Source organism: Bacillus rossius, chromosome 1 (genome assembly GCF_032445375.1).
Source record: "Bacillus rossius redtenbacheri isolate Brsri chromosome 1, Brsri_v3, whole genome shotgun sequence".
Taxonomy (NCBI): Eukaryota; Metazoa; Arthropoda; class Insecta; order Phasmatodea; family Bacillidae; genus Bacillus; species Bacillus rossius.
Genome location: NC_086330.1, coordinates 87,209,271 through 87,236,877, shown reverse-complemented (window position 1 = coordinate 87,236,877; position 27,607 = coordinate 87,209,271). Strand labels below are relative to the sequence as shown.

General features: G+C 34.1%; 1 long non-coding RNA gene across 1 annotated transcript; it reads left to right on the top strand.

Moving 5' to 3' along the window:
• Positions 1–10,802: 10,802 nt before the first annotated feature.
• Positions 10,803–14,145, top strand: LOC134538906 (uncharacterized). Its single transcript, XR_010076229.1, has 2 exons — positions 10,803–12,166; positions 13,238–14,145. It is a non-coding gene; the product is annotated as an uncharacterized LOC134538906 (long non-coding RNA).
• The last annotated feature ends 13,462 nt before the right edge of the window (positions 14,146–27,607 follow it).

Sequence of the window (27,607 nt, the reverse complement as noted above, 5' to 3'; positions counted from 1 at the left end):
AGGCCTTGAAAAAACCATTTTACTTCTCTGTTAAAATGTGAAAAATAAAATCCAACAACGAGGTCCTAAACACAAGATGTGAGGCTTTTTATTTAAACTAAAAAATTTGTATTTTTAAAAACATTATTTAAAGTTATTTAAGGTAAAACAAAGTACATATTTCAAAAACTTGCATTATATTAAAACGACTCCAGGACTCATACCAAGTATTGGCCGAACATCAGCCATATACCAAATGAAAGCTGTCACCTTACTTAACAAAATATACTGTTCAGAATTTTTGTCTGGGCCGACACTTTTAATGCCGACGGACAGCAACAAGATCGCGCGCCCAGTTTCACTTGCAGGCAATAGCTTCACCCGCCCATTACAGGCCTTGAAAAAACCATTTTACTTCTCCGTTAAAAAGTGAAATATGAAAATTCAACAACGAGGTCCTAAACACAAGATATAAGGCTTTTTATTTAACCTAAAAAATTTGTAATTTAAAAACATTTTTTAAAATTATTTAAGGTCAAACAAAGTAGATATTTCAGAAAATGGCATTATATTATAACGACTCCAGGACTCATTCCATGTATTGGCCGAACATCAGCCATATACCAACTGAAAGCTGTCACCTTACTTAACAAAATATACTGTTCAGAATTTTTGTCTGGGCCGACACTTTAAATGCCGACGGACAGCAACAAGATCGCGCGCCCAGTTTTACTTGCAGGCAATAGCTTCACCCGCCCATTACAGGCCTTGAAAAACCCATTTTACTTCTCTGTTAAAATGTGAAAAATAAAATCCAACAACGAGGTCCTAAACACAAGATGTGAGGCTTTTTATTCAAACTAAAAAATTTGTATTTTTAAAAACATTATTTAAAGTTATTTAAGGTAAAACAAAGTACATATTTCAAAAACTTGCATTATATTAAAACGACTCCAGGACTCATACCAAGTATTGGCCGAACATCAGCCATATACCAAAAAAGCTGTCACCTTACTTAACAAATTATACTGTTCAGAATTTTTGTCTGGGCCGACACTTTTAATGCCGACGGACAGCAACAAGATCGCGCGCCCAGTTTCACTTGCAGGCAATAGCTTCACCCGCCCATTACAGGCCTTGAAAAAACCATTTTACTTCTCCGTTAAAAAGTGAAATATTTAAATTCAACAACGAGGTCCTAAACACAAGATATAAGGCTTTTTATTTAACCTAAAAAATTTTGTAATTTAAAAACATTTTTTAAAATTATTTAAGGTCAAACAAAGTTCATATTTCAGAAAATGGCATTATATTATAACGACTCCAGGACTCATACCATGTATTGGCCGAACATCAGCCATATACCAACTGAAAGCTGTCACCTTACTTAACAAAATATACTGTTCAGAATTTTTGTCTGGGCCGACACTTTTAATGCCGACGGACAGCAACAAGATCGCGCGCCCTGTTTTACTTGCAGGCAATAGCTTCACCCGCCCATTACAGGCCTTGAAAAAACCATTTTACTTCTCTGTTAAAATGTGAAAAATGAAAATCCAACAACGAGGTCCTAAACACAAGATGTGAGGCTTTTTATTTAAACTAAAAAATTTGTATTTTTAAAAACATTATTTAAAGTTATTTAAGGTAAAACAAAGTACATATTTCAAAAACTTGCATTATATTAAAACGACTCCAGGACTCATACCAAGTATTGGCCGAACATCAGCCATATACCAAATAAAAGCTATCACCTTACTTAACAAAATATACTGTTCAGAATTTTTGTCTGGGCCGACACTTTTAATGCCGACGGACAGCAACAAGATCGCGCGCCCAGTTTTACTTGCAGGCAATAGCTTCACGCGCCCATTACAGGACCTGAAAAAACCATTTTATTTCTCTGTTTTAAACTGAAATATAAAAATCCACCTACAAGGTCCTAAACGCAAGATATGGCGCTTTGTATTTAATTTAAAAACTTAGTATTTGTTAATAGTATTATTAAAATTATTTAAGGTCAAAAAAGGTACATATTTCAAAAACTTGCATTATATTAAAACTACTCCAGTACTCATACCAAGTATTGGCCGAACATCAGCCATATACCAAATGAAAGCTGTCACCTTACTTAACAAAATATACTCATCAGAATTTTAGTCTGGGCCGACACTTTTAATGCCGACGGACAGCAACAAGATCGCGCGCCCAGTTTCACTTGCAGGCAATAGCTTCACCCGCCCATTACAGGCCTTGAAAAAACCATTTTACTTCTCCATTAAAAAGTGAAATATGAAAATTCAACAACGAGGTCCTAAGCACAAGATATAAGGCTTTTTATTTAACCTAAAAAATTTGTAATTTAAAAACATTTTTTAAAATTATTTAAGGTCAAACAAAGTTCATATTTCAGAAAATGGCATTATATTATAACGACTCCAGGACTCATACCATGTATTGGCCGAACATCAGCCATATACCAACTGAAAGCTGTCACCTTACTTAACAAAATATACTGTTCAGAATTTTTGTCTGGGCCGACACTTTTAATGCCGACGGACAGCAACAATATCGCGCGCCCAGTTTTACTTGCAGGCAATAGCTTCACCCGCCCATTACAGGCCTTGAAAAAACCATTTTACTTCTCTGTTAAAATGTGAAAAATAAAATCCAACAACGAGGTCCTAAACACAAGATGTGAGGCTTTTTATTTAAATTAAAAAATTTGTATTTTTAAAAACATTATTTAAAGTTATTTAAGGTAAAACAAAGTACATATTTCAAAAACTTGCATTATATTAAAACGACTCCAGGACTCATACCAAGTATTGGCCGAACATCAGCCATATACCAAATGAAAGTTGTCACCTTACTTAACAAAATATACTGTTCAGAATTTTTGTCTGGGCCGACAGTTTTAATGCCGACGGACAGCAACAAGATCGCGCGCCCAGTTTTACTTGCAGGCAATAGCTTCACCCGCCCATTACAGGACCTGAAAAAACCATTTTTTTCTCCGTTCAGAAACTGAAATAAAAAATTCCAACTACGGGATCCTAAACTAAATGTGTAAGGCTTGTTATTTAACTAATTAAATTAGTATTCTTAACAGTATTTTTTTATATATTTAAGGTCTAACAAGGTACATATTTCAAAAACTGGCATTATATGATAACGAGTCTAGGACTGATAGCAAGTATTGGTCGAACATCAGCCATGTATCAAATGAATGCTGAAATCTTTCTTAACAAAATATTCCTATCATAATTTTTTACTGGGCCGACACTTTTAATGCCGACGGTCCTCAACAAGTTCTTACGCCCTGTTTTCCTTGCAGGCAATAGCTTCACCCGACAAATATGTTGATATTTTTATTTATTTCATTATATTTGAACCACTATTATAGATTTTATTATTTATTGCATACTTAATTATTGTATATAAGTTTTTGATATGTCTTACATATACTGCAAGGGGTGGAAAATTTTCAATCTGCGCTGCCATCGGAAGAGGACGTGTTGTGGAGCTGCTCCAAGGGTTTATGACGAGCGCAACGACCCGACCTTTCAAAGTATAAAGAAAGGTTTCCTTTCTGCTAAGACGCTCAGGCTATAAAAGTGTCAACTCATCTATAAACTTATAGTCACCCGACTTGGCTACACCCGGGAAGCTAACATCCCTATAGCCTTCTTGTCGTCGGGCGTACATTCGCTAGCTTCGCTCGCGCGTGCTGTCGGCCGGGAGTGCCCTGCGTCCTTTGGGAATCACCTAAGGCGTGCAGTTCACCGAAGGGGAGTTGATGCGGGAACCGTAGCGTTTACTCACGGCATGCGCGGGGTGTGTCGCCTTGCCCAGGCCCTTGTCTAGGAAATACAAAAAGAATCACAAATCTGTGATAAATTTGTCCATAGCTGAATTTCTGCCAATTGTTAGAGTTGACTATGCTTAATAACATACCTGAAGTTTACCGTTGTAGACCTTATGCGTATCACCGAAAACGTGCAGTTAAGTCCTAGAAGTTAGAGTCTTACAGCAGTCCATTAAAATGATTCCCGTTTACGCAGTTAATAACGTAGACTCTCTGTAAGTGCATAAAAATAATCCAGAAACACTATTCAACACGATCACGTTAAAAAAATTCAATGTTGAATAAAAAGTTGAAACAAAGTCCATAACGTTATTGATTATGTTTTTTTTTAAACATTCATTGAAATAAAAGTATGATTTACATACAAAACAAGGGTCGGCGTGTGTGCCGTCCTGCGGCGGTGCTTTGGTCGCAGCAAGCCGGCGCGACGAGCGTTGCACGCGACCTTCATGGCCAAGTTTCAAAGTTCCGAAGATTTAGTTTAGGGATTGCTGCAGATATGTTACGTTTATTCGATTTAACAAAAAATCATTTAAATTATCGCAAATAAGATAATAATCTAATATTTTTTCTTAAGTTATGATGGCTCCATAAAGTTGCAATAAACAATTTTGTTAGAACTTGTCAACAGGAACACCCAAAAATACCAAGTTTAACAATTATGTATACAAATATCTAAAAAAAATTGGGAAAGCTTTCCTTCTCATAAAGAACGATTTAAGCTTTTATTTTTTATTTGACTAAATCTGTTTGAAATGGGAAAATCGAAACACTAATGAACTTTAAAGTAATAACTCTAGGCATCGGACGCATGACGTCACATTGGAGATGAGGCACAATATCAATATTTGAGAGCATGTTTTCAGTTCGTAAACTTAAAAAAAAATGCTTTAGTAAAGACTGAAAAACCAGATTAGAAAAACTAAGTAAAGAATTTAAAATTAATACCAATACTAATCAACAAATAAATATATGATAGTTATTGTCTTATTCTATTACTTCAGTAACGTAATCTATTTTTTATCCAGGCTTCATGGTCTATTAGAAACAAAACATTTACAGTTTTCATAGCGCCCATAAAGGTTTGTGGTTTTTATCTTAGGTAAATATTTTCATTCTGATGTATTGTAATAAAATCAAATAAACTTTTGCATCTACTTACATTAGTTAATTGGAGGAATTTACTAGCGATTTTTATCTTTATTTTTAATATCTTTGTTGCCTGTGACTAAAACACTCCAACACAAACGACTTTAGCATGAAGCCTAGAGCAGTACACATTGCGACGCTCTAACGGCTCTAGCGACCCAATAGGTTATTGTAGACAACTAAATATATACCATTTAAAAACTAATAAATATCAAGAAACTTAATTTAAAAGACTTTCAAGTTCCTGTAGTTTATATATATATATATTAATTCCTGCGATTTTGTAAAAAAAAAAAAACATTTCGCAAAATTTTGTTGATACAACTTTCTTATTTTGCATTATATATATATATTAATTCCTGCGATTTTGTAAAAAATATAATGCAAAATAAGAAAGTTGTATCAACAAAATTTTGCGAAATGTTTTTTTTTTTACAAAATCGCAGGAATTAATATATATATATATATATATATATATATATATATATATATATATATATATATATATACACACACACACACACACACTTCTAAACTTTCAAAAGTATAAAAGATTTTGAAAACTAATTTTATTTGATAACTGAGAAGATACAATAATAAAAACGTTTGTAGAATTCATATTTGTAGAGCGCAACAAGGAGCTAAGATTTAGGACATAACCGCTAGTTTTCTGAGTGATGCACAAGGTATGGGGCGATAAACTGTTGATATGTTACTACAGAACGTTGATTCTAACTCTACTAAATAAATTCAGCGTTTATGTTTTTTTTATATTAAAAGTGTTAGTTTCCTAAGAGCTAAATTCACCGCAGCCCAAGTGACTTCAGCACCTCCCGCAGTAGAATAGGCCTACACATTACGCCGCTCGGAACGCTTCAGCGCCAGCGGGCAGATCAATGGAGTCACACTCTTAAGCAATATACCATTTGTTAAAGCTTAAAAAATATGCAACTTCGTTGGTTTAAATGAATTTTACGTGGGGCCTTTCATGTTTATGTAATTGTATTTTTATTTTCTTAAATTAAAAAAAAAAATTGGTTGTCTGTAAAGTCGGTTTATGGACGATAGTTTAACGTGACGTCATAACAAAATATTGATGAAATGATTGCATACTTTTATGAATAAAATTGAATCAATTTTATTGAATTATCACTATTTTGTATTGATACAAAGAAGGAGTGAAATGAAATCTACTACCTATTTAATGAAAATATATTTAATCTTTATAAATGTGTTTGTTTTTAACAATTGAAGTTAAGTTCCTAGAACATTTTGGGCTTCATTATGAGATTATACTATAGAAATTGCATTTACAAAATTTATTTTTGTGGGTCAATGCAAGAAATTGTAACTTAGGCCTTAACTGCACGATTTTGGTACAACGCACAGGGTTTGCAGCGGTAAACTTTTGATATGTTACTAAGAAATATTGATACTGCTGCTGTACAAAATTTCAGGTTTTATGTAATTTTCCATATGTTAAAAAACTTTGTTTCCTAAGACCAAAATTTGTTCCAACCCGAGCGACTTAAGTACCCACACGGTAGGATACACACTACGACGCTCGGAACCTTTCAGAGGCCCGGTCAATTGAGTCAGAGAATTAACCAATATACCATTTTAAAGCTTTAAAAATATGCAACAACGTTTGTAAAAGTGATTATTACGGCGGACCATATATCTTTATGTTAATCGTGTTTTTAATTCTTTCGTTGTGAATAAAAGACACTTCTTATTACTTCATCGATTAATATCGTACCTTTAGTATTAACATTTTGAAAATGTTTTAACATAAATGTGTAAAATGGTGTTTCTAGATTATTTGGATGCATTTACGGAGAGTCTACGTTAATAACTGCGTATACGCGAATCATTTTAATGAACTGCTGTAAGTCGCTGCCATCTAGGACTTAACTGCACGTTTTCGGTGATACGTACAAGGTCTACAGCAGTAAACTTTCGGTATGTTATTAAGCATAGTAGGCTCTACCACTGTGCAAAAATTCAGCTTTGGGCAAATTTTTCACAGATTGAAAGCTTTGTTTCGTGGACGACTCGGGGTGCTCGCCTCGCAACAAGAACCGGGGGCGACAGCTGCAGGCACTCTGGAGCCGGGGCGCCCGCCCGGGCTGTGTGCCTGCGGGGAGGGCGTAGAGGCAGTCAGTCACGCCCTGGAGGTTTCCAATACAGGAGCTCTTTGTTGGGAATATAGTGAATACCAACTCGCGGACAATTCGGCGGAAGTCGCTGTTGTATCGTCGGCCCTGAGAAGATCAGTGGAAGCCGATTTTTCAAGTCGATAATGGGAAAGGAACGAGAATATTATAATAATACAAATTTGACAAAAAGTTGCGTGTAAAACGTTACACTACCAAAGCGTTGTGCTCTTATTTATGACAACTTGGTATTGTTCCACGTGGTGAGAACAAAACATGCAACACGCTTTGTTGCTGGTAAGACGAGAGTCGTAGCGCCAAGGTGCCATCCTTAAGGACGTGGTTCAGGTGTATAAAACATTTTCTGCCATTGCGATAGTTCACTGTTATTCTATTTGAAAACGGGAAAACTTCTATTGCTGCCTATTCGAAGACTTAACTTTGCTATTGCAATTAAAGCTAACGATAATTAGATAAAATAACTTTTAACTCTAAAAATAGGAGCTAGAGTATGAGTCAAAATGCTGTCAATCAGTGTTGTTATGTAACAGATACCTAACATTTTATTCATACATGATAATCAAAATATGTAGTTTCATTGTTTTTCTAAAGTATTATCCCTAAAGTCTCCTACAGATACAATTGGATCATAGTGCTCCATTAATGAGGAAATAATTATTTTCTTTATTTTGGTGAATACATGTGATGACAAAATTAAAATTTTTAAGTGAAATAAGTATAAATACTGCTAAGAGTAAAAGAAGTTTTATGGATTACTTAGATGCTTTGTGCGTTTCCTTTTTTTTCTTAACCTAACTAAAACCAAATGTATTTGGGAGGGGTCTGGGTTAGGGAGAGACCTAGGTCCGTCTCAGGCCGAAGTCTATACGCTCTAATCATGCAGGGGTTAGCCATGCAGGAGAGGTCGCATGCATCATGTGCTAGGAGGGAATTGGTCAGCCATGGCCACCATTAGTGCCATGACAAACTCCCCTCACTGACTACTCTAGACTAACACTAGATAAGGTGGGCCCAGGTGAAGCCTCTATTGACAGAGGGAAAACCCTGGGTTCATTCATGCTGGATGCAAAATTAATGTATTAATTAACAAGCAGGTTGGTTACGGGAACAGAAGGGTTGTTCTGGAAGAAGAGTTGGACAGAGTAAAAAAGCACTACTAAGCGAAGGTGGTGAGCTTGGACTGTTTGGTCCGTGTTCCCGCCATGATGCCAGCCAGCACACATTCTTAAACTAGAAATATCAGTATGAATGTGTACATGTGTATGGGATTATTCTTGGGCGCTTCGCCATTCAAGGTCTCAGGAGACCAAAAAAGTGGAAAATCAGACGATAATTCGAGCCCTGCTGGGCCGAAACACGACAGTATTTTTCGCCTACACGGAAGGACCTACAGGGAGGGCTACGTCGGTGTTGGGCGTTGTATGTCAATTAGAACCATATTATACTTAATAATACTTAATACTATGAGCTGCCAGCTTAGGATTGCAAGAACTGTGCTTTTTCGCTCCGCGCGCATTGGCCGGCAGTCTGCGCGGCCAATCACGCGCGACTATGGCGGCCGGTGGGCAAGGAGCGATTTCGGCCGCTTATATTTTTGTCTTACGTCCGGATCAAAATTTCCGAGCGATACAGCATGTGGGTTTTAACTATTTACGCATTTATCGTAAAATGTTTCTGGGGTTCGAATGTAAAAGTCTTGCAAAGTTTCCGTGTCCGTTTCACAATGCAAGGCTTCTGTAGGGTAATACATTGGAGCGTCTGTAGCTATTCGAATACATTTATTCTGAATTCGCTGCAGCTTTAATAAATGTGTTTTCGCAGTGGTTGCCCAGACTGGGGCTGCGTACGTAATAATAGGGTGAATCAGTGTTTTGTAGAGCACAGTAAACCGTTCGTTACTGTGCCTCCACATCGCCTGCTCATTACTGGATATAGTGAGCTTAGTCTAACCTCAGTTTGAATTCTCTAGGCATCTATATGATGGTGCCAGAGAAGCTTCCTGTCCATGTGGACGCCTAGATATTTTACGACGTCCTTGTGTGGAATTTGTTCGCCAAACAAACGTATTTATGGCCTGTGTTCTACAGGTGGAAGATTTCCGCGAGTAAACACAATAGCTTCGGACATCGTTGTGTTCACTTTGCTAAGCCAGGTCGTACACCATTGCTAGCACACAGCTAATGCATCCGTTTTTTTTCCTAGCCTAATTTAATCTAAGCTAATGCAGTCTGGTAGTGGCTAGGTGAAGTGTGTATGATCTGCTATACAGAAACGTGTCGTTTGCATAGCACATAGCAGCCTAACTTCACTAGGCGGTGTTCGGGGCGTGGCAAATCTCTAGAAGGCTATATATGTTAAATAGAACAGGGCCTAGAATACTGCCCTGTGGTACGCCTGCTCTTATTTGTTTGATGTCAGACATAGTTCTTTAAGTTGATACTGAAAACGTTCTGTCTTCTAGGTAGGACGCGACTAGCTTGGTATAGCAGACCAGGAAATTAGTTTGATATAGTTTGTATAGATTAGCCCCGCGTGATAAACTCTGTCGAAGGCTTTTTCTACGTCTAAAAACGTCGCAACTACATAATCTTTTACGTTGAAGGCGCTTGTTATCTCTTCAGTGAGGCGTATGAGTTGGTGCACTGTCAAGTGATTACTGCGAAAAATCGAATGGCCTAAGTGTACAGGCCTGCCCGATCCGCGGACGAATATTTTCACGTTCTGCGCGCATACTTTTCGTTGGTGATACTGCCGACGAGCGCGGGTTTGAATGGTAGTTTGATGATATGAATTGACAAACTGCTAGACTGTGTGTAATATAGTTACCCAAATAACACTAAAACAACAAAAATGAATTAAATAATAAATAACCATCTCTTTTAAAACTATAACGTGTCAGAACTGAGTGTTATTGTGCAAACAAAGACTAATTTTAGCAAAGATTATTGCACGAAGTAAGGGAGGTAGGGTTATATGAATGGTCAAAATAAGTTTTTATAGCAACTGATCTTGAGAAAATGATTTTTTTGTTTGTGTAGGCCTCAACTTTGACAGCTGAGTAAAGTTTATTTAAACAAAGGCACAGCATTTCAATAAGTGTTTTATTTTTTAATGAATTTCTGAATTATAACCTTGTCACAAATTTTTATGTAGGATACATACAGATGCAAGTTTATTATAAACTGAACTATTAGTATTAATGTTTATACGTTTCATTTAGAAAATAAATTTAGCTCATATTGTTACATGAATTAATATATCTGATACGCTTACTTGCGTTATTAAAATAACTTGCATTAACTTCGGAACAATTGTAACGTGTCCCAAATTTTCGGTTGTAAACGCAAACCAAATATTTTCATTTAATTATATTATTAATTGATGTCATGTTATGTTGATAGAACTAACAAAAAACGGCGAAATATAAATTCAAATTTTTGATATTCGTGCTTTATTGTTTGGCTATTTATTTTGGCAATTTTTCATAGTTTAAGCACTTATGAAAATATTTACATAAAATTCTTATAAATGTTTTTTGAGATTCTTTAATTATGTGTGATGATTCTGCTAATAGTTGTTGAGATAATTGAGGTAGATTACCGGTATTTTACCATTTGTTTTGTATTTTGTATTACGTTAGCTACTTTTAAAATACTTTTAAGTCATTTGGATGGTTGGTTAAGTTTTGTTAGCTTAATTTAAAACATTGTTTAATCGTGTGAATGGCTGGAGGGATAAGGTAATTTAATTTCGAACACTGTTCAATTATTTGAATGATTGGTTGTATACAATATTCATTTAAAATACTGTATATTGGTGTAAATGTTTGGGTAAGTTACGTTAGCCACATTAAAAATACTTAACGGCGTTCTTCGGGATAGGTGTTATTCAAAAAACCATTAAATGTTCTTAATGGAGAACCTTCTCTAGAAAATTAGCATTACTTGAAATAGGGATAACAATCTGCAGGTAGAGAAGTAAAGATTGTGTTAGGTAAGTTCCGGGAAGAGGAGTGGCAGATTTTGCATTTAAAACTGCAGAATAAAAAGTACGAATTTTTGAAAAATTTAAATATTTAAGCTTTGTGAAACGATTAATAACCATGCAACATTTTTAAATAATCAATATTAATATTACAAGAGTGACATATTTTTAATTATATAATCTTGATTTTTGAAATAAATGCTTTTTTTTTCGGATGAGGTTGTACTAACCAGCGAAATGATTTTTTTTCCGTATCTAAACTACCGCGTTATTATTTTCCTGCCTAGTATTTTGTTAGTACAATATATAGTACACAATATATAGTGCACAAAATAATTTATTACGGTTGTGGCAAACAACAGTTAACTGGTGTCACTGCTACAAAAGTTTAACATTATTTAGCCAAACTTGTGTTGTGAATGTATTACACTGAAATAAATAATAAAATCACTTCAGGCTATATAAAAAAAGATTGTCAAAATTAAATGATATCGTAGCTTTCGTCCATTCGAAACCTAAATTGGGCGGAGACAAAACAAAATACAGAAAAAAACTTATTTTGTAATAAATGAGGCAATAAAATTAGTTATAGGTATCTAATTTCTTAATTTATTTACTTGAATGGAAATAAATTTGCCATTAGAATCATCATTTGTTGATAACCGCCGTTCTAACAAAATGTAAAACTCAGATTAACGTATATTTCCGTATACATAGCCTACTTTAGCAAAATATCTCCAGAGTGACGTCACAAATTGCTAGCCAGTGAAAGAGAAAGGTGCGCAAAAGGATACATATATAACTTCACGATGATTCACCCGTTATGTTCACAGTTGACAGAACAGAAGAACGAATGAATATCAAGCAATGATTTGTGTAACATTTTCTTAAGTGTTATGAGTACGTAATAAATATTCTCGCAGAAACTGTATGGTGTTATGTAGGCTGAAGTATCTATTTATTCGATTTTTTATTTATTAGAAAACAATTTGATCCGATTTCCGCATAGGTAGTTGAGAAGTGTAATTAGGATAAGAAATTTTAAGCTCAATATTGTGCTAAAACAGATTAAGATAAATTGTAATTGGAACCGAATTAGGGGTTCATATGTAAATATACAAATGTTTGTTAAGTGACACAATATTTCTGTAAACCTTTGTGTTCTGTACCATTACAAGAAGGAACAACCATATTTCTATACATTTGAGAATAATAACAGTAGTATTACAGAATTATTTTTATTTGGTTTCATATAGAACTTCTATAAGCACTCGAACTATGGTCAATGGACTGGGAATGTTGCGTTTAATGCCGATTATAATTTGTTGTGTTTGTTGCCAGCCAAACTTGTTTAACTATATGATAGAACCTTACACTTAGTACGTGTGGTTTCCAAGTGATGTTATGTTCTCTGGATTATGTAATTACAGTTTCCCTTATACGAATGTACCGAACAAATATAAAGTGTTGTGGTGTATACCACCATTGAAATATAAGAAACCTCTTAGTTAACACTAGGAAAATAACAAATGCAAGTGACAAGTAGCTCATTTGACATTGAACAAGAGGATCGTTCCAAAGAGAGGTTGCACCCTCCTTCCTGAGCGAGCCTTTTGTGACGTTGCAAGTTGTTTCTTGTTTCATTACAAAGAAAAATTGAAAAAGTAAGCCATAAATTGCACCATTTTAAAACATATTTGCAACATTGCAAATAATTGCTTGAATATCTTTCACACTTGGGGTTGGCTAATGACTAAATTTCGAATAAAATTTTCTATTTACTCATTGATATAACGTTACGTTAACCATGCAAGCACATTTGTTGAAATGCAGCATGTACTTTGTATGGTGTACAATTAACAGCATCTTTCATGTACTTTATTTTAATAATTCTTGGGAATTTTTTTTCCAGAACTAATTGATATGTTCTCGCCCCTTAAATACAGGTAACGAGATGCTGGCCCGTTACCATCACATGCAAGGTCTCAATAGTATATAAACAACATTATTCTAATGTATTGTTATTGTGGTGACTAGCGAATGAATGCAGCAGATTCCAACTCTTCAGAATTGTTTCCAGTAGACGCAGCGTCGCACTGCGTGGCTGCGACTGGTTGATAATCGCTGGCTCCTCTGTGACATTGTGGGCATTGGTGAATCAAGCTTGTCGTGAATGTCAGTGCGCTTGCAAACTGACTCCCCTGCTGCAGCTCATACACCGGTCGTCACTGGATTCTGATGTACTTTGTAATAATTAAGATAGTTTCTGAACCAGAACAGTTGATAAGCTACGGTCCTGAATCAAAAAAGGTAAATTTAAAATGTGTCGTAACTTTATCTTTGAGTCTCATTTAGAAAATGTTAACATACTCACCTTTCATTGTTAGGTACATATTTTTTTACACAATCCCGCATAACCCTGCAAGTTATAAAAATTCTTCCAATGTATGAATTTCCCAATTACATACATATTGATAATGCCGAATGTGGACTTTATATATATATACACATGCATACTTACACATATATGTATAATAATTGAAAGAAAATGTTTGCTTCAATGTCTCCCCTATAAATAATAAATGAATTACCTATATGATTAAATATCCGTGTTCTTAGTGGATATAACTAGGAAAATCTGCATAATTTGTATGTATTTTGGTAGTTATTAAAAAAGTACAATTAAACTTACAATATTATGAATTGTCATACCTCTAATGTTAAATTTTACTCTTGTACAGATAGCACACTGTATCTAAGTAACATAATTAAGATGTCACAGATATAATAATTAATACTTAATAATTTTATTCGACAATGTGTTTCCGATTCATTTGACTTCTTGCAAATGGGTTATAAATTAAGTATAACTCCAGAGACGTACCAAATTAGGTTACCTTGAAAAACTCATGACGTCAGCGTGTATGGTTTATGTGTTAGGGAAAATTTATTCAAATACTGTGTATTAAAAAAGTGCATGACATGGTATATTATTGTTTTATTTTGAAACAATTAACCCCAATTATTGCGAACACCATGGTAATATGCTTAAAAAATGTGTGAACTATGGAGTGTATGAGAAGTTATTTCCAGGCCGGCCGTCGAATCGTCCGGTTTTAGGATCGAGTATAAATGACAGAACTTCGACTATCATCCCTTTTCTACGTGTGTCTAAAGCCAGTCAGGAGCGTGGAGAAACCCCCCTGAAAAGCCTGACTCGAATGACAATTGAAATGTTTTCCTAACTTAAATTAAACTAAGCTAAAGTGTGTGGGAAAGGGGCCAATTTAAGGTAGGACCTAGGCGTGTCTCAGGGCAAACCCTATACACTAGAATAAATACCAATTATTTAAGTTAAATACAAAGCGCCATATCTTGCGTTTAGGACCTTGTAGTTGGATTTTTATATTTCAGTTTTAAACGGAGAAATAAAATGGTTTTTTCAGGGCCTGTAATGGGCGGGTAAATTTATTGCCTGCAAGGATAACTGGGCGCGCGATCTTGTTGCTGTCCGTCGGCATTAAAAGTGTCGGCCCAGACAAATATTATGATTAGTATATTTTGTTAAGAAATGTTACAGCTTTCATTTGATACATGGCTGATATTCGGCCAATACTTGGTATGAGTCCCGGAGTCGTTTTTATAAAATGCAAGTTTTTGAAATATGTACCTTTTTTGACCTTATATAATTTATAGAATACTATTAATAAATATTCTTTTTTTTAGTTTAATACAAAGCGTCATATCTTGCGTTTAGGACCTTGTAGTTGGATTTTTATATTTCAGTTTTAAACGGAGAAATAAAATGGTTTTTTCAGGTCCTGTAATGGGCGGGTGAAGCTATTGCCTGCAAGGAAAACAGGGCACGCGATCTTGTTGCTGTCCGTCGGCATTTAAAGTGTCGGCCCAGACAAAAATTCTGAAACGTATATTTTGTTAAGAAACGTTACAGCTTTCATTTGGTACATGGCTGATATTCGGCCAATACTTGGTATGAGTCCTGGAGTCGTTTTAATATAATGCACGTTTTTTAAATATGTATATTTTTGACCTTATTTAATTTAAAGAATACTATTAATAAATAATATTTATTTAGTTAAATACAAAGCGTCATATCTTGCGTTTAGGACCTTGTAGTTGGATTTTTATATTTCAGTTTTAATCGAAGAAATAAAATGGTTTTTTCAGGGCCTGTAATGGGCGGGTAAATCTATTGCCTACAAAGAAAACTGGGCGCGCGATCTTGTTGCTGTCCGTCGGCATTAAAAGTGTCGGCCCAGACAAAAATTATGATTAGTATATTTTGTCAAGAAATGTTACATCTTTCATTTGGTACATGGCTTATGTTCGGCCAATACTTGGTATGAGTCCAGGAGTCGTTTTTATAAAATGCAAGTTTTTGAAATATGTACCTTTTTTGACCTTATATAATTTAAGGAATACTATTAATAAATACAATTTTTTTAGTTTAATACAAAGCGTCATGTCTTGCGTTTAGGACCTTGTAGTTGGATTTTTATATTTCAGTTTTAAACTGAGAAATAAAATGGTTTTTTTAGGGCCTGTAATGGGCGGGTGAAGCTATTGCCTGCAAGGAAAACAGGGCGCGCGATCTTGTTGCTGTCCGTCGGCATTAAATGTGTCGGCCCAGACAAAAATTCTGAAATTTATATTTTGTTAAGAAATGTTACAGCTTTCATTTGGTACATGGCTGATGTTCGGCCAATACTTGGTACGAGTCCTGGAGTCGTTTTAATGTAATGCACGTTTTTGACATATGTACATTTTTTGACCTTATTTAATTTAAAGAATACTATTAATAAATAATATTTATTTAGTTAATATAAAGCGTCATATCTTGCGTTTAGGACCTTGTAGTTGGATTTTTATATTTCAGTTTTAATCGAAGAAATAAAATGGTTTTTTCAGGGCCTGTAATGGGCGGGTAAATCTATTGCCTGCAAAGAAAACTGGGCGTGCGATCTTGTTGCTGTCCGTCGGCATTAAAAGTGTCGGCCCAGACAAAAATTATGATTAGTATATTTTGTTAAGAAATGTTACAGCTTTCATTTGGTACATGGCTGATGTTCGGCCAATACTTGGTATGAGTCCTGGAGTCGTTTTAATATAATGCAAGTTTTTGAAATATGTACTTTTTTTGAATTTAAATAATTTAAAGAATACTATTAATAAATACTATTTTTTTTGTTAAATACAAAGCGTCATATCTTGCGTTTAGGACCTTGTAGTTGGATTTTTATATTTCAGTTTTAAACTGAGAAATAAAATGGTTTTTTTCAGGGCCTGTAATGGGCGGGTAAATCTATTGCCTGCAAGGAAAACTGGGCGCGCGATCCTGTTGCTGTCCGTCGGCATTAAAAGTGTCGGCCCAGATAAAAATTCTGAAAACTATTTTTTGTTAAGAAATGTTACAGCTTTCATTTGGTACATGGCTGATGTTCGGCCAATACTTGGTACGAGTCCTGGAGTCGTTTTAATATAATGCAATTTTTTTAAATATGTACTTTTTTTGAATTTAAATAATTTTAAGAATACTATTAATAAATACTATTTTTTTGTAAAATACATATCGTCATATCTTGGGTTTAGGACTTTGTATTTAGATTTATATATTTCAGTTTTAAACGGAGAAATAAAATGGTTTTTTTAGGGCCTATAATGGGCGGGTGAAGCTATTGCCTGCAAGGAAAACAGGGCGCGCGATCTTGTTGCTGTCCGTCGGCATTAAAAGTGTCGGCCCAGACAAAAATTCTGAAAAGTATATTTTGTTAAGAAATGTTACAGCTTTCATTTGGTACATGGCTTATGTTCGGCCAATACTTGGTATGAGTCCTGGAGTCGTTTTTTATAAAATGCAAGTTTTTTCAATATGTACCTTTTCTGACCTTATATAATTTTTAGAATACTATTAATAAATATTCTCTTTTTAGTTTAATACAAAGCGTCATGTCTTGCGATAAGGACCTTGTAGTTGTATTTTTATATTTCAGTTTTAAACGGAGAAATAAAATGGTTTTTTCAGGGCCTGTAATGGGCGGGTAAATCTATTGCCTGCAAAGAAAACTGGGCGCGCGATCTTGTTGCTGTCCGTCGGCATTAAAAGTGTCGGTCCAGACAAAAATTCTGAAAATTATATTTTGTTAAGAAATGTTACAGCTTTCATTTGGTACATGGCTGATGTTCGGCCAATACTTGGTATGAGTCCTGGAGTCGTTTTAATATAATGCAAGTTTTTGAAATATGTACTATTTTTGAATTTAAATAATTTAAAGAATACTATTAATAAATACTATTTTTTGTTAAATACAAAGCGTCATATCTTGCGTTTAGGACCTTGTAGTTGGATTTTTATATTTCAGTTTTAAACTGAGAAATAAAATGGTTTTTTTAGGGCCTGTAATGGGCGGGTGAAGCTATTGCCTGCAAGGAAAACAGGGCGCGCGATCTTGTTGCTGTCCGTCGGCATTAAAAGTGTAGGCCCAGACAAAAATTCTGAAAAGTATATTTTGTTAAGAAATGTTACAGCTTTCATTTGGTACATGGCTGATATTCGGCCAATACTTGATATGAGTCCTGGAGTCGTTTTTATAAAATGCAGGTTTTTGAAATATGTACCTTTTTTGACCTTATATAATTTAAAGAATACTATTAAATAATACAATTTTTTTAGTTAAATACAAACCGTCATATCTTGCGTTTAGGACCTTGTAGTTGTATTTTTATATTTCAGTTTTTAACTGAGAAATAAAATGGTTTTTTCAGGTCCTGTAATGGGCGGGTGAAGCTATTGCCTGCAAGGAAAACAGGGCGCGCGATCTTGTTGCTGTCCGTCGGCATTAAAAGTGTCGGCCCAGACAAAAATTATGATTAGTATATTTTGTTAAGAAATGTTACAGCTTTCATTTGGTACATGGCTGATGTTCGGCCAATACTTGGTATGAGTCCTGGAGTCGTTTTAATATAATGCAAGTTTTTGAAATATGTACTTTTTTTCAATTTAAATAATTTTAAGAATACTATTAATAAATACTATTTTTTTGTTAAATACAAAGCGTCATATCTTGGGTTTAGGACTTTGTAGTTAGATTTATATATTTCAGTTTTAAATGGAGAAATATAATGGTTTTTTTCAGGGCCTGTAATGGGCGGGTAAATCTATTGCCTGCAAGGAAAACTGGGCGCGCGATCCTGTTGCTGTCCGTCGGCATTAAAAGTGTCGGCCCAGATAAAAATTCTGAAAACTATTTTTTGTTAAGAAATGTTACAGCTTTCATTTGGTACATGGCTGATATTCGGCCAATACTTGGTATGAGTCCTGGAGTTGTTATAATATAATACCATTTTTTGAAATATATATCATATTTGACTTTTAAATAATTTTAACATTACGTATAAAAATTCACTTTTTTTAATATATTATTAACTAGCCTTACGTTTTGCCTTTATGACTTCGTAGTTGTATTTTGGCTTACATTTTGTCTATTTTATGTTTGGGTAAATGTTTTTGAAACGCAAAAACTGTCATGGCCGCAATGTATGTGTTTGTCTGTTGCTGTTGCTGTCCAAATGCATAATTTTGACTCCGGTGTGTTCGCCATCGGATTCCTACAGCCGGTAATATTTGCGATGTTTGGTTAAAGAGAATTGCAAATGTTAAATTGTATGATTTACCCAAGGAAATTGTAAACAACAACTACAAGATATGTGATAAACATTTCATACCACAGTGTAAGAATTTGGGTTCCAGTCAACTCAAATTGTATTCATTACCGTCGGTAAATCTTCCAGGTAAGTAAATTCTTATAACAATTTAGTACGTCGAAATATCTTGAACATAATCATACCTATGGTATAACAATCAATATATGATTGTAACCTGAATACAATGTATATTTTCCTTTCTATATTCAACTTGCGATCATTATTCATTATTATATCACAAGTTTTTTTTATAGGTTGATTGAGTGCTTTCGAAGCAATTAGGCAATGAGCCCGGTTGTAAGCATTTCCCTCTGGCCCGTTTTCTAAACTGCGCCACACTCTTTGCTGTCACCCATTCCAACACTTCCATTCTTCTATTGTTCTAACAACCATATCGTTCATTCCCCTTTTTGTCCTTCATTCCTTATAATCCTTCCTCATATTTTCCCTCCTACTGAACACCCTAAAAAAAAGTAGGTGAATGTTCGAAAATTTATTTATTCAGTTCCTTATTTAAAATTCTAATCATTCTTGGATGCATATTCCAAATTGTCAAGAAATTTGCATCAATGTTCACCTGTTTTGTAATGTGAGTGCCACCCCGTATAAATCCCTACCGTGCTTGTTAACAGCTTGCCTCAACAATGCCTCAGTAGTGACAGGTACTAAATGACTTAACAAAGTAAACAATTACCCATGTCGTGCATTAATTTTTTATTGCATGCACTGTTTTTTTTTTTTTTTTTTTTTTTTTTTTAATAGGATTTAGTGAAGAGGGGAACTTTGAAAACTCGTTTCTATATCCACCAGAAATTGCAAAGAAACTACAAGAGCCAAGATTGATTGAAGGTAGAGTAAATGAAATTATTTTTCTGTGTAGTGTATGCAATTTGCATTGTATTTACTGGTGCTTACAGGCATGCCTTGCATAAGACGTGGGCCTAATAATAGGCTCAAAGATTTTTTGATTGTTTGTATAAGTGCAGAACATGATACCCATAAATCATTAAATACCTATCCTTCCACAAACATCACAGAATATAGGCATCACATGTAACATGGCCACCATGAAGCTTAAAATGAACTAAATCTACTAAACAGACAAAAGTTGATTGTGTTTTCAATTTAAAATGATTTTAAGTACTAACTTTATTCATCCTAGGACTGATATTTCAAAAATGTATTTAGGAAAATATGTGGTAAAGTTCTTGCATCACTGCTTTTCCGTAAATAAAATAATATAGTTCAAAAAATTTATTTTTTTAACACTTGCGTCATTTGTGTATGTAGGACTCTAAAAACAGCATTTCCACATTCCTACTGGTTTCTGAGAAATAACTGTTTATAGGTTACATTGCAATATATGTGCATTGAAGCAACTGCCAAAATTTTTTGCTTTCCTGTCTGGGTCTGCGATTGTATGTTTTGGAGAACTTAAGTGAAATAATAAGAATGGTTGAATATTTTAAAACTAAACCTAACTATAACAATCCACAATATTTTTAAGTAATTTTAATGGAGCTAACATCTAAATGACCATTCTCACAATTTAACAAATTTGTAATATTTATTCCGAACATGCACAACGGAACGGAATGTTGTGAATGTTTGGTTTGTAGATCCTGCGATTCTCCTTTTATAAGAATGTTTAGAAAAATTGTGATGGCTGCATCAATACGCAGGTATTGTAAGCTACAAACTGTAATTTCTCAGAAACAAGTAGAAATACCTCCTAAGAAGCTGTTTTCAGGGTAAATACAGGAACATCTCTAGTTTTCGGTAAAGGTAATTTAAGAAATGTATTATTAATTTCTGGAAAAGCAGTGACATAAGAAAATTACCAAATGTGTTATACCTGAGACCTTTCTGAAATAACTGTATACATAACATAACCTTTGTTTGCAGAGCTGTCAACTCAGCATCAAGATTGTGGCAATGAGATTTCCAGTTCATTCATAGTCCCATCTGTAAGAGATGGGCAAATCACAATTGGAAATAGCAATGCCATATACACAATTTCATGTGCTGATCAGGCAAATAGATACTTAAAGTCATACGGCAAAAGATCTTGCAATGTGTTTGGTAAGTGTAACTTGCATTTTAAATTTATGGAAATTTAAAATTTTGATTTGGTATATGTAAGTTCTTGGATTATCGGTTACTGCAGGGTTTTTTAATATAATTTATTATCCGTGCCAAGTAAAAATTTATAGAATATTTATTATTTCTTAACAAAGACATTCAGCTATTTGGGTAAGTTAATCAACCACCTCAAATCCAATCACAGTGACTTGTGGAAACTAAGTAAAACGCAAAATGTTTGTGAAAATGTGTATCATTGAGACACTTATTTAATGTAAATGTAAATAGAATCAGTAAAATCATGTGCTAAAAATAGGATATATTTGGTTTTGTTCAATCATTTTCATAAAATATTTTAAATTTATTAAATATTTTTCAATATTATTGAAAATATTTTTTAAACAAGTTACACAGAAATAGCTACTTCACAGAAGAAATATTGTATCTTGTTTTGTGTAATGATAAAATGTTTTTCCACAGAAGAGTCAGCCCTTGCTACAATGAAAAAACCACACCTAGAGGCTCCTGAACCTTTAGATAGCCTCTCTTCACAAAATGAACAAGTGGTGATCAAGGATCATTGTTCAGGAGACGATACTGCAACAAGCAACAATGGACATGTTTTGAAAACACCCCGGAAAAGAAATCATGGTGTGTATATTTCTTAGCGAATGAAAGTACAATGAAGTTTCAATATTTGTATTAAGAATCCCATTTAGTTTCCCATACTGAAACTACAGAAATTAATTCTCTAAAAACAATAATACTTGCATAACATTGTTTACTAAAATTGGTGGTAAATATGTAGTTGGGCGGTATTTGCGAAAAAAAATTTTAAAAATCCGAAAATACCTTTATTAGATCCTCTTTCACTTCCTCTTTTCAAAACAACAGGCGGAGATAATAAATTCAAAATACTTTAGGAGATATCTAATTTTTAAATTTCATCATATGTAGTTCAGCGGTATTTGCGAAAAAAAATGTTAAAAATCCGAAAATACCTTCATTATATGCTCTACAACTTCTTGTTTTCATTAAAAGCGGCGGAGATAAGAAATTCCAAATACTTTAGGAGATATCGAATTTTTAAATTTCATCACAATACTGTGCATTAATGCGGCTTTACCATTGTTTCTTGTTTACGTTTTACGTTTACGAGTATGAATTTTTTTCATTGGAGAATGTTGTCACGTGATAGTTGTGTGATTGGCCAAAATTCAAATGAACCAATAGGTGATTATTTATTCATTTATTGTTCAAAATGATGTGTAATTACAACTGTCATCCACGCCATTTGATCATTAGATGTTGTAGTCGTTCTGGGAATTCGTTTATCATTATCGTGTTACATTCTGTGAGTTTTTAACGTTCCAAATTGTAATAACAAAAAAAATTTACGTGAGTTGTTACTGTGCATCCTTTGTTGCGGGTTTGTTAGGTAAAGTCAGTTACATTATAAATAATTTAAAACTAAGGAATAATTAAAATTAATTCACATTATTTTTAAAATCGGCTTAGTTTGAAAGTATTAATAATGTAACTGACCTGACCTAATAAACCATTTTATTAATTATGCATTGACGATTCACGTATTCACGAACACACGGCAAAATAACAAAAATGGCGTCGCTCGAATGGTTCCACAGGTCTTGTATTGCAAAATTAAAAAATTTGATATCTCCTAAAGTATTTGGAATTTCTTATCTCCGCCGCTTTTAATGAAAAGAGGAAGTTGAAGAGCATATAATAAAGGTATTTTCGGATTTTTAAAATTTTTTTTCGCAAATACCGCCCAACTACATATTTACCAAATTGGTAATTTGTTACAGTGTCAGTAATACTCAAACCAATTTTAATATTTTATAGCAGCTCATCTCCCAAATATTTTCGGTTATCTTTACATTCCAGGAAGATTAACTTTTTTTTATTTCTTACACTGTCACATACAAGTTTGGTTTTTATATATATATATATATATATAGATATATGTATGTATATGTTTGTATGTGTATATATATACACATACACATACACACTAGGGGTGTGCAAATATTCGAAATTGCAAATATTCGTGCAAATCAAATATTTGATTCGATTCACACTCGAAACCAAATTAGGTATTAGAAAATTTCAATAATTCGAAAGTTTTTGAATGTATTAAAATATTACTTTTGTTTGACAAAACGTGTGATACAATAATATGTCAAACCTTGAGAAATCATTTTCCCGAGAGACTTAATGGAAGAAAAAAAACTGTAAGCAGACCTTTACTTACATCAAATTTTAGGTTAGGTAAATGGGCATGCTGAGAACAGTTAAAAGACAATGTAGCGTGAAAATTATCATAAATGCTTACGATTTAAATACAAACTTTACGTGATGTGTAGCATAATTAATTTATTATATCCAGTTGTCCTTAGCACAATTTTTGGGCGAGCCATGTGCCATATAAAAGTGTAAAACTATTTTAAACAATGCCAGCGCATCAGCTTTCAATAATAACCTTTAAAAACTAATGCACACATACTCTTTGATCACCATTCTATTAATTTTACTAATACAAATCTAGAGAAATTTTTTTAACGATAGAAAAGTAAACGCAGCTGCCATCATGGCTACAGCAAAAAAGAAAACGTGTCCGTTTGTGGTTTTGGCCAGCAGAGCATCCCATGGCCAGAGAATTGTGTTGCTAGAATTGCTCCAGCGCAATCGCTTCTTAAAATACCGAAAATGTTACGTAAAATAATAAGATAAAATTAAAAAGACACAATAAACAAAATTCATTAAAAATTATTTTGCCTTAACACATTTGATTCCGAAAGACTGAGAACGGAATATTGACCATACTTACGAGCAGTTGTAATAAACAACTCTTCAATATATCAATTGGTAATCGCTTGACTATTTATTATGGAAAATAAAACTGATACATCAAAGATCTGTTTACTTTCATAAACTTTTTTTGCCGTTTTTAATTTTCAGAATAAGAAGTAAAGTTCAGAACGTTGTTTTTCTGCTTCTGGGAACATTGTCACTTCCAAAAGGCAATGCCTGGATACAGAACATGTAAAGGAATTGGTCTTTTTGCACTGCAATTTATGTAATGTTGATGGCAAGGTGTAGGTTTGGCTTTTGATGAAGACATTTCTATACCACTGATTGTGTTTTATGACTGAAACATTAGAAGAGACAATTTACATGTTACTTGAGCAATAAAAATGTATTTAAAGCTAAAGAAAATTACTATTTTAAACAACAATTTATAATATGCCAAATTTTTACTGTAATTATTCAGATTTATACTTAGAACTTAATTAGAAAATATTCGCAAATTATTCGCTATTCGCAAATATTTGCATTTATTTGATTCACATTTGATTTGCATTGAAAAAGTCACATTCGCACAGCCCTAATACACACACACAGAGTGTATCAAAATTCATGTTACAACGCCTCAGGGTAGAAAGCTCTTATTATTTGCAACCATTGTTGCCAATAAACATGTTGCCGGAAACGTGTAGTTAAGCCCCTGTAGCCCCAGAAAGAGTCAGCGTAGGCAACCCTTTGGGTTTTGTGCGAGACACGATGCTGTGGTGAATTACGTGTTTACGACGCCGGGCAACGCTCGAGAGGACTGTACGATGTCGAATGCTGACCCCCGCCCCTTTTTACTTCCGTTGGTGGCGCCCTCACCTCTTTTCTTCCGTTCGTGCCGTGTCATAGCACTGCGCAGCGTGACATCGCAGTGTCGCAGTGTGTTTTGATATCACTGTTGGTCTGTCGTTGACTGTTCTGTCATACAAGCAAACTCGTGGTGTCATTTTTTTCGCTGTGGTTCTGAAAAGGGTGACGTTTTAGTGGAGCTCAATGGAGTACACGTTTAGTGAGCACACGGATATGCTGCTTGTTTACGGGGAAGCTAGACAAAATGGAGGAGCCGAAGCTGTGATTGATTTCAGAGTGAAATTAAAATCTGTGCCACAATTAGAAAGGTTATTTCTCTACTCGAACGCCCGCACATCCACAACATAACACTCTACAACGGGTTGCCTTGACTTTCTGGGGCTACAGCGGCTTAACTACGTGTTTCTGGCAACATGTTTATTGCCATGAATTTTGACACACTCTGTGTGTGTGTATGTATATATGTGTGTGTGTATGTATGTGTATATATATATATATATATATATTCATGCAAATTGTAAATTTTTCTTATCAATTTTACCATTGTTCATTAAATACAAATTTATTATTTTTTCACAGTTTCTAAAAGTGTTTCCTTTGAAAGGAGTATCTCTATTAGTCCCTTGCATTAAAATTAAGGTTTTATAATTAATTATCTGTAACAGTTTTGTTTTACTATATTTTTGTGGAGGTTCTTTTTTTTTGTTTTTATTAATGGTATACTTCTTTTGTATTCATTCTGTGGTAAAACAGTTTCAAATGTAATTGATGCCTCTTAAAGGATTGTTTGGCAAGCTTCTCCCTGCCCATTTTAGTTTGGCCGTAATGTTTCTTTGGGAAATTGTGATAGAAAATTATTTGCTCTTAGATATACATGCATGCATGTTGCCCATGTTGTAGTTTTCGGGGAGATAGGATTGCTGTTTTACTGTTTAAGGGAGTTAAATGTCATACATGGTTTTGTCACCCCATTTCTTTTGTAAATATTTGTTGAGCAGTACCTTGTCATGTGAAAAAAAATTAATATGAAGAATTATTTTGCATAACAAATTTTGTGATATATGTTAAGTTTGTATAACACTATACATCTTGTAGTTTTCTATCCAAGTTGAAGTCTTATAAAAAGAAATCAATTACTTCATATTCTTTACTTAAATTATATCCAACATTCTTATCCATTTAGTTTACCACATGTGTATGGGTTTTACATGGTCATCACATTACGTGATTTGCCTTTTTTGTGTTTGTTTTTAGTATGCTGTATATTCATTCACACAAATTTAACAGTAATAATTTTAGTTCTTTTTATTTAAAACTGACAGTTTGTTTACAATAGCTTGCTTGCTGTCCAGAAATGTTATGGTTGCTTTTTAAATAAGTATTTTTTTTTTTCCAGGTATATTAAAACAAGGAAGTGTATTGAAAGGAGTTGGTGTGACCAGGAGAAGTGACCTAACTCCAAAAGCAAGTATGCTATATGATCATGTTACAAAATTGAAGAAAGTTTCCAAGCGGCTTGACAAGAAAGTTAAGTCTTTTAAAGGAAGAATGCGGCTGGCTGAAAAATTTAGTACCTCTGACTGTTTTGAAAATCTAGCTACAAAAGTTGATAAAGTAACCTACAATTTCATAAAATCTCAAGTTGCTAATCAATGTCATAGAGCTAGAGGCAGAAGGTTTACTTGCGAGGACAAAATTTTTGCACTTTCCTTGTTGAAAGCAAGCCCTAAAGGTCACAAATTCCTCTCAAAATATTTTGCACTTCCTTCGAGAAGAACGCTGGTGATTTTACTGGGAAAAATCCCATTTCATCCAGGGATAAATGCCCCAATTATGAATCATTTGAAAATTGTGGTTTCTGGCATGAGTGACTCAGACAAACATTGTGTTCTCCTCTTTGACGAGATGAAACTGCAAACTCATTTACAGTTCAATGAGAAATTGGATGTTATTGAAGGCTTTGAGGACTATGGGGGAGGCGAGACATCAAAAAAGTTTGCAAATCATACTCTTGTGTTCATGCTTCGTGGACTACGAGGCAAATGGAAACAGCCTGTTGCATATTACTTTGTGGAGTCCACCACCAAAACGCCTATACTGGTTCGGTGTATCAAGGAAGTTGTCAAAGAAATCTTGTCGTGTGGCCTTCAACTTGTGGCCACAGTGTGTGATCAGGCTGGCACCAATGTAGCTGCTATAAACTCTTTGTTAGATGGAACACGTGCCAAATGCCTTAGAAATAATGAAGTCTGCTACCCTTATATGTTTGAAATAGAAGGTGCTAATATTGTACCTCTTTTTGATCCACCACATATGCTCAAAGGCATTATGAATAATCTACTATCAAAGAATTTAGTTTTTCAATGGAAGAAAGATCAACAGACTGCTTCTTGGGGGCATTTAGAGAGGTTCTATGCCATTGACAGTAGTCAGATGGATGGCACCAGTACCTGCCCACGGCTTACAGACGAGCACGTGAAACCTGAGCACATAAAGAAAATGAAAGTACGAAACTGTGCTCAGGTGTTCAGCCAACGTGTTTCCTCTGTAATGAGGATGTTAGCAAAGTGGGGTAGGTCATTTGTTTTGTTATATGTATTTGAAATTTATATGTATGCGAGTGTTGTGGAGATATTCTCTAGAACAATACAGTAATAAAAAATAACAAGGTATTGTTAAGATATTTGTGTGCAGACAATTTGTAATCCAAAAAATAAGTTAGGTTTAGATTAATATTTTTTTTTAATGAATGTTCATTTAATGCACCAGCACAATTTTTTTTTATCTTGCTTGTTTTCATTATTATAAAACTCAATTTAAAATTAACTTCTGTTATAAGGATATATACAGTGAGTATTTCAAGTCTTGTAATTTTTTTTATTGTTTGGTTTTGCAAGATAGTGGTTGTATTCAATAGAGTATTAAACAGTTGTTAACACTTAAGGCTAAGCTGAAATTAGAA